Source organism: Mus caroli, unplaced genomic scaffold (assembly GCF_978045245.1).
Source record: "Mus caroli unplaced genomic scaffold, Mus_caroli_1 scaffold_3, whole genome shotgun sequence".
NCBI classification, from domain to species: Eukaryota; Metazoa; Chordata; class Mammalia; order Rodentia; family Muridae; genus Mus; species Mus caroli.
In genome coordinates this window covers 8041331-8050547 of record NW_028227258.1, presented here as the reverse complement: position 1 = coordinate 8050547, position 9217 = coordinate 8041331, and the positions used below count along the sequence as shown (strand labels likewise).

The 9217-nt window shown below is 42.4% G+C and overlaps 1 non-coding gene across 1 annotated transcript; it reads right to left on the bottom strand.

Annotated features, from left to right (window-relative positions):
• Positions 1-6692: 6692 nt before the first annotated feature.
• LOC115030701 (U7 small nuclear RNA) lies at positions 6693-6754 on the bottom strand. Its single transcript, XR_003836301.1, has one exon. It is a non-coding gene; the product is annotated as a U7 small nuclear RNA (small nuclear RNA).
• Between the last annotated feature and the right edge of the window lie 2463 nt (positions 6755-9217).

Below are 9217 nucleotides of genomic sequence, written 5' to 3'. Positions count from 1 at the left end.
TCTTTGTGTGGTTTAGATATCAGGGTGACTATACTCATGGAACAAGTTTGGCAATGTTCCTTCTATTCATGGGATAGTTTGAGGAGTATTGGTTTTAGCTCTTCTTTGAAAGTCTGGTAGAATTCTGTGCTAAAACCAGCGGTTCCTGGGCATTTTTTTTTTAGTGGGGGAGGAGTTGTGGGGGGCAGATTTTAATGACTGTTTCTATTTTCTTAGAAGTTATAGATTGTTCACCAGATCTTGATTTTACTCTGTTAAGTGGAAACTATTCAGAAAATCATCCATTTCATTTAGATTTTAAAATTTTGTGAAGAACAACCTTTTGAAATAAGACCTAATGATTCTTTGGATCTCCTCAGTGTCTGTTGTTATGCCTCATTTTCATTTCTGATTTTGTTAATTTGAATATTGTCTCTTTGCCTTTTAGCTAATTTGGCTAAGAGTTTATCTATCTTGTTGATTTTTTTAAGGAACCAGCTCTTGATTTCATCGATTCTTTGTAATTTATTGATTTCAGCCTTGAGTTTGATTATTTCCTGCATTATCTTCCTCTTGGGTGTGTTTTCTTCTTCCTTTTTACTAGAGCTTTCAGATGTACTTTTAAATTGCTAGTATGAGAACTCTGTAATTTATTTGTGGAGGCACTTAATGCTATGAACTTTCCTCTTAGCACTGCTTTCATTGTATCACAGAAGTTTGGTTATGTTGTGCCTTTGTTTACATTAAATTCCAGAAAGTCTTTAATTTCTTTTTTTTAATTTCTTCCATTAGTGACCACTGAGGAGAGAGTTGTTCAGTTTCCATGAGTTTGGGGGCTTCCTGTTGTTTCTGTTGTTGAAGTCCAGCTTTAATCCATCATGATCTGATAAAACGCAAGGGATTATTTCAATCTGATAAGATGCAAGAGATTATTTCAAACTTCTTGTATACATTGAGAGTTGGTTTGTGACTGGCTGTATGGTCAATTTTGGAGAAGGTTCTATGAGATGCTGAGAATAAGGTATATTCTTTTATGTTTGTGAATAATGTTCTTTAGATATCTGTTAAATCCATTTGATTCATAATGTCTGTTAGTTTCATTATTTCTCTGTTTAGTTTCGATGACCTGTCCATTAGTGAGAGTGTGGTGTTAGAGTCTCCTAATATTAATGTATAGGGTTCAATATGTGATTTAAGCATTAGTAATGTTTCTTTTATGAATGTGGGCGCCCTTGCATTTGTGTCATAAGATGTTCAGAATAGAGGCATCCTCTGGTGGATTTTCCTTTGATGAATATAAAAAATGTCCTTCTCCATCTCTTTTTATTACCTTTGGTTGAAAGTCTGTATTATCAGATATTAGAATGACTACCCCAGCTTGTTTCCTGGGTCTGTTTACTTGGAAAACCTTTTTCCAGCCCTTTACTCAGAAGAAATGACTAATTTTGTTGCTGGGGTGTATATGAAGCAGAATGATGGGTCCTATTTATGAATCCATAAGGCCCATAAGGCCCATACCTAAACATAGTAAAAGCAATATACTGAAAACCAGTATCCAACATCAAACTAAATGGAGAGAAACTTGAAGCAATCCCACTAAAATCAGGGACTAGACAAGGCTGCCCATTCTCTCCCTACCTATGCAATATAGTACTTGAAGTTCTAGCTAGAGCAATTAGACAAACAACTTAAGGAGGTCAAAGGGATACAAATTGGAGAGGAAAAAGTCAGATTATCACTATTTGTAGATGATATGATAGTATGCTTAATTGACCCCAAAAATTCCACCAGAAATACCTATAGCTGATAAACAACTTCAGCAAAGTGGATATAAAATTAACTCAAACAAACCAGTAGCCTTCCTCTACTCAAAGGATAAACAGGCTGAGAAAGAAATTAAGGAAGTAGTAACCATTCCCTATAGTCACAAATAATTTAAAGTACCTTGGTGTGACTCTAACCAAGCAAGTGAAAGATCTATATAACAAGAACTAAGAAAATCTGAGAAGATGGAAAGATCTCCCATGCTCATGGATTGGCAGGATTAATATAATAAAATGGACATCTTGTCGAATGTAATCTACAGATTCAATGCACTCACCATCAAAATTCCAACTCAATTATTCATAGAGTTAGAAAGAGCAGTTTGTAAATTTGGAATAACAACAACAAAAAAAAAACAGGATGGGAAAATTATTCTCAACTTTTTTTTTTTGAGACAGGGTTTCACTGTGTAGCCCTGGCTGTCCTGGAACTCACTCTGTAGACCAGGCTAGCCTCAAACTCAGAAATCTGCCTGCCTCTGCCTCCCAAGTGTTGGTATTAAAGGCATGCACCACCACCACCTGGCTATTCTCAACAATTTTGAGAATACAAAAGAACTTCTGGGGTAATCACCATCCCTGACCTCAAGCTGTACTACAGAGCAATAGTGATTAAAAACTGCATAGTATTGGTAGAGACAGGTAGACAGATCAATGGAACAAAATTGAAGACCCAAAAATGAACCCACACATTCATCGTCACTTGATCTTTGACCTTGGATACCATACAGTGGGAAAAAATAGACAGCATTTTCAACAAACAGTGCTGGTTCAAGTGGAGGTCAGCAGGTAGAAGAATGCAAATTGATCTATTCTTATCTCCTTGTACTAAGCTCAAGTCCAAGTAGATCACGGACCTGCACATAAAACCAGATACACTGAAACTAATAGAAGAGAAAGTGGGGAAGAGCCTCGAATACATGGGGACAGGAGAAAAGTTCCTAAACACAACATCAATAGCTTATGCTCTAAGATCAACAATGGGCAAATGGGACCTCATGAAATTGCAAAAGTTATGTAAGGCAAAGGACACTGTAAATAGGACAAAATGGCAACCAACGATTGGAAAAAGATCTTTACCAACCCTACATCCAATAGAGGGCTAATATTCAATGTATAAAATGAACTCAAGAAGTTACACTCCAGAAAACCAAATAACCCTATTAAAGAATGGGAGCTAAAGAATTCTCAACTGAGGAATACAGAATGACTGAGAAGCACCTAAAGAAATGTTCAACATCCTTAGTCATCAGGGAAATGCAAATCAAAACAACCCTGAGATTCCACCTCACACCAGTCAGAATGGCTAAGATAAAAAAAAAAAAAAAAAAAAAGCCCTCTGGCAACAGCAGATGCTGGTAAGGACGTAGAAAGAACACTCTTTCATTGTTGAGATTGCAAGCTGGTACAACCACTCTGGAAATCAGCCTGTCAGTCCCTTAGAAAATTGGACTTAGTACTACTAAGGACCCAGCTATACCACTCCTGGGCATATACCCGGAAGATGTTTTGACATATAACAAGGGCACATGCTTCACTATGTTCATAGCAACCTTATTTATAATAGCCAGAAGCTGGAAAGAACCCAGATGTCCTTCAACAGAGGAATGGATACAGAAAGTATGGTACAATTACACAATGAAATACTACTCAGCTATTAAAAATGATGAATTCATGAAATTCTTAAGCAAATGGATAGAACTAGAAAATATAATCCTGAGTGAGGTAACCCAGAACACAAAAGCACACACATGGTATGCACTAACTGATAAATGGATATTAACCCCAAACCTCTGAATACCCAAGATACAATTCTGAGACCATATGAATCTCAAGAAGAAGGAAGACCAAAGTGTGGATGCTTCAATCCTACTTAGAAGGGGGAACAAAATACTCATGGGAGGTAGAGGGTGGGAGGAACTTGGTAGGAATAGAGGGAAAAAAGGGGTCAGGATCAGGTATGAAAGGAGACAGGGATGAAATACAGAAGATGCAAATGAAGATGTCAAGAATTTGAACAGAGGTGTGTAGCAATGGGGGATGGGGAACTGGGGTTAGCCATTAGCAAGTCCTTGACACCAGGAAAGCAAGAGGTTCCCAGGACCCAACAGGGATGAGATTAGCTAAAATGCCCAACAAGGGGAGGGAGAAACTATAGAGACCATATCCAGAGTTTAGGCAAGGCCCCCGGTAGGGGATGGGGCCACCCACTCATCGCCAAATCCTTAACCCTGTCTAAAGGAAATACAGGGACAAACTGTGGAGCAGAGACTAAAGGAAAAGCCATCCAGAGACTACCCCACCTTGGGGGTCAGTCCATCCCATATACAGATACCAAACCCAGATACTATTGCTGATGCCAAGAAGAGATTGCTGACAAGAGCCTGTTATAGCTGTCTCCTGAGAGGCTCTATCAGAGCCTGACAAATACAGTGGCAGACGCTTGCAGCCAACCATTGGACTGAGCACAGGGTCCCCAATGGAGGAGTTAGAAAAGGAATGAAGGAGCTGAAGGGGTTTGCAACCCCATAGAAAGAACATCAGTATCAACCAACCAGACCTCCCAGAGCTCCCAGGGAGGAAACCACCAACCAAAGAGTACACATGGAGGGACCCATGGCTCTAGCCGCATATGTAGCACAGGATGACATTGTCTAGCATCTATAGGAGGAGAAGATCTTGGTTCTATGAAGAAGGCTCAATTACCCAGTGTAAGAAAATGCTAGCACAGTGAGGTGGGAGTGGATGGGTGGGTTGGGGAACACCCTCATAGAAGCAGGGGCAGTGGGGATGGGATAAGGGGTTTCAAGGGGGAGACCTGGAAAGGGGATAACATTTGAAATGTAAATAAAGAAAATATCCAATCAAAAAGAAGAAGAAGAAAAGAGATAGGCTCTTGTAGGAACTTGAAAGGCAACCTGGATCCTGGTTGAGCTAAAGCTAGAAACTCCAGTAACTCTAAAAGGACGGCAGGCATTTTCCCTGATTCCTGACACTAGGCTCCTGACACTAGGGTGCAACCCTCCATAGATTTGTTGCCCCCTGTCACATAAGGGCAATGCCCCCAAGCCCCTCCACAGGTAGAGGACTGACCACAGGTCATGTAGACTCAAGACAGATCTCCATTTTAATGAGGTACTTAAAGGCCTGAAGGGCTTAGCTAATTAAGCTTTCCTTCCCAGACACTCCTCCCTGCAAAAGGTATTTAACCTCAAGCCTGTCCTGAGAATCGGGGTTCGGTTTTACTCATCCACTTTCTTCCATGGCAATAAATGCCTTAAAAACTATTGACTGCCTCTTTTCATCAGGATCCACAAATAGAGAAGGCCTTTGCTTAAAGAGCTGCTGTCTCTCATGGAAGGCCTCTCTACACTCTCATCCACGAAGACCAAGCCAAGCCCAAGCTAAGCCGCCCTCAAACAAGCCAAGGACTCTCTCCCCAAGGGATCCAGCCAGAGCTCCCCTCTCTTTTCCCCCCTCGGTCCCAGGGCTAAATCTAGCTCCCCTGCACCTACTTCATACTCAGCTCTTCCATGGCTCCCAGTGGCTCCTGGGTGCCCAAGAGCCTGAGAACCAGACGTTCCTGACCTCCTTGCAGGCCTGGGGACCCCCCAAGCCAACTCCAGCTATCCCCAGGACCTCAGACTGTGCTTCCCCACCCCCCGGAGCTGTGTCCCACCGCTTCCCATAGCCTGACACCCACCTGGCAACAGCATAAGTGTAGTCAAAACTCCTGCATCCTGCATCCTGCATCCTGCCTCCCCAAGGGGCTAAGCCCTGTGGCAGAGCAGATGCGGGACCCATTACCCCTGCAGGCTCTCAGTGTATTTACACTTATTGTGGTGTGTTTACTGTGATATGCATTTACATTTTGGAGTGATTCTTCTCTTTTATCTCATATTTTCTGTTACCCTTTAACCTTGATTTTTTATTATTATTATTATTATTATTATTTATTTTTACTTCCTAGACTAAAAAAGTTTTCTGTGGTGCTATTTTTCTTTATGTTTTGTTTGGTTGGTTTTCATTGATTCTTTGTGAAGTTCACATCATGCACACCAATCTCATTCATTTCCCAGTCCTTCCATATCTACCCTCAATTCTTGTAACCATCCCTGTAAAAGAAAACAAACAAGCAAACAAAAATATCACCATGGAAGCTGTGGTTTGTCCCACGGTACATTCTTGTCCAATGAGCTCACTTGCAAATGTTCACTGCAATGAGTCATTGGTCTGGTTTGGGGCCTTTGACATCTGCAGCACCATCAATACTGGGTTACCACTGAGACTCCTCTAGGATACACTGCTCTTACCCTGAGTCGTGGACATCCTGAAGCTTTAGTTCTGCAGGACTTGGCTCTTCACAAACTCCAGCAGCTCATAGATGGAATATAGTGGGCCAGCTCAAAGCCCAGGATCTGGACCTGGATAGTAGCTGAGTTGGTCTGCCCATCTGCTCTCCTGCACCCTTAACAGCAGGGCCAGCTTGCCTCTACTGCCCAGGCAAGGAGCCAGCTCTTCCAAGTGCACTCAGTCAGTGAGAGGAGGGGCTAGCTCTCCAGCACCAACACCACCAGGGCCAACTCTTCTGAGTACCAAGCACTAGTGAAGGGAAAGACCAGCTCAGCACAGTACTCATGGCCTTTAGTGGTAACATGGGCTTCAGACATCAACACAGACCCTGGCTGCAATAGAGCCACAGACCCAGACATGGCCCAGATAAGGCCCCCTTGCTGTCAAGGGCCTGCCTCAGTTTGAGGGATCCTGAGAATGAGGTATTAAGGAGTAGTGGAGGAAATCACCAGAAGTCAGTGATGGGTACAAGAAGTCAGTAATGACAGCTCTGTGATCTGCTCGAGATAGCTTTCAGGACAGCTCTCTAGGTAGCTCGTGGGTTTCCCAATCATACTCAGAAAACCTGCTAGAAACATTCTAAAAGAGCTATAATAGCTCTCTGTATAGACCAGCTCTTGCAGACCAAAGCCCAGTCTTTTATTTGTATATCAATTTGGTCATTTAATCCAGGTTCCCTTTTGATTATACAATGAATCGGTATCTTATGACCTTAGCCTCTTGATTCTCATAAAAAGACAGCAAGTACTTATTTTTAGCATAGCAAGTCCTAGAGATCTGCCTGCTTTTGTAAACACAAACAATAAGCTTAGCTGGGCTGTATCCTGCCCTGCGATCACCACTCCCATACTTCCTGGTATTCCTTTATTACTTGAACCACGACCCTTGTTTTTTAACTATTCCTTTCCCTTTATCAACACATTAGTGCAGCTGTCTCTGTTCTTTTAAATCCATGAAGCCCCATACAATTCATATTGCATCCTTATATTTTTCGTAGTTGAGAAATCTTGTTTGTACATTCTTGAACTCATGTTTTCTGAGTTCTTTCCCACAGCCTTAAGGTATGTCTCACAAGTCACAGCAATATCATTTTGCTGAGGAACATTAGACACATTCTCACTTCCCAGACTCATGTTGTTTCTAATACCCTGGAGTCATTAACCTTGGCTGGAGCGGAGCACATCCCCTGATAACCTTGTCAGGGAAAATATTCCCCCAGAACATGAAAAATATGTACATTATTATGCAAACAAGCCTTATCCACACTTGGGGAAACCCACACCCTACCAGCCCAGTTTCATGGGTGGGAACTGTGTCACGCCACTCTTTCCCAACATCTGGTACCCTGAGGCAGCATGGGTCCAGACATCACCATGACCTCAGGTAGCAGTGCAAGCCAGTCAGATCAGTACATCCCCAAGTAGCATGGTCCTCAGACATCCACATGTGTCAGGTGGTAGCCCAGATCACTGACATCTGCATGGCCCTTTTGCATGGCCCTTAGTGTAACTTGAACCACAAACCTCAACACAGATCCCAGCTGCAGCAGGACCACAGACTCACACATGGTGCTTTGTAGCAGCTGGGGCCAGAACAGCACCATGGCCTCAGGTGGCAGCACAAGGCTCTCAGATCAGTTTGGCCCTGGTGTCAGCATAGCCCCTGGACAATAAAATGGTCTCAGGCTGCAGCCCAGACTACAGACATCCAGATGACCCTCAGTGGCAACAAAAGCAGCAAACATGAACACAGACCTCAGCTGCAGCAGGGCCGTAGACCCAGACATGGCTCTGGCAGCAGCCCAGACAAGAATCATCAGAGCCTCAGGTGGTCGTGCAGGCCCCTCATATCTGCCCAAGAACATAGTTTTTTTTAAGAAATAAAAGAGTAAACCAGACATTATGCTGCCTATCATCCTAGCACCCAGGAGGGAGATAAAGGAAGAGACTGATTTCAAGCTCATTCTCGGGTACATTGTAAGTAGGCCTGTTCCAACCAAGATGCTCTTTCACTGAAGGATTGTTATCTAGAACATTTTCATCTGATTTTTAATACATAGCGATTGTCACGGTCGTTGTGTGCTTGTTCACACGTTTTAAGCTGTCACAGATTTTTGTGTCCTGTATCCTTTCTCCAAATTTGCTATTCTGCCTGTTGGTATAAATAGCTCCTCCCATGAGTACCTCCGTGTAACTCCCATGTTACTCCTCCCATGAGTGTGTGTCTTTTACCTTTTCTTCAGCCTTGGTGAAGAAATCATTCCCTTTGAGGCTCTGAGTCCTCTAACATCTAACCTTATCAAAATGTCTCCATACACACATCTGACCTTATTATGCTATTTCCCTTCAGAGTGCAGACAGTTCCATGGTAGAGATTCACTGTGTAACTGAGCCTTACTCTCTCTTCAGATTTCACCCATTACTTCTCTAACTCATGCTTTCTGACCATCCACCCTCCTGTTTGCCTCTGAATCTACTCAGGTGTATGCTAAACTCACCGATTCCAACCGTCAATTATTTTACATTTTACTTTTTAGACCTGACTGTGCTGCTTTTTGATTGGTTTCTTCGTAGCTGATCCATTTTCTCAGTATCAAAACATTATCCTCCCTGCTAAGTTTCATCTAAATAACCACGTTTTTATTTTCAAGAATCCTACTTCTTTTTTCACAAAAAAATGTGTTTTCATCCTCATTTTTGCATATTTCTTCAAGATATAGTTTTTGCCATCTTGTTTTATAATTTTGTAAGTAATATGTATTTTGTTTAAACCCCCATACTCTCTTCTCCAACTCCTTCCAAGGGCCTCCCACTACTCCCGCCTCCCTCCCCACCCCAACATGTGCACAACTATGTGTACTCCTTTTACATCCTCTGAGTCTGCTCTGCACTGCCAGTGTGTGCAGAGTATAGAGCCATGTACTGGTACATGGGAAGCTGTTCACGGGCCATCTCTCTAAGAAAACTGACACCTTTCTTCTGTAGCAACCACCAGTAGCTCTTCAGCCACAGGTAGGAGTTTCTGAACCTTTCAAAATGTAACTCTTTAATATTTTAAATATA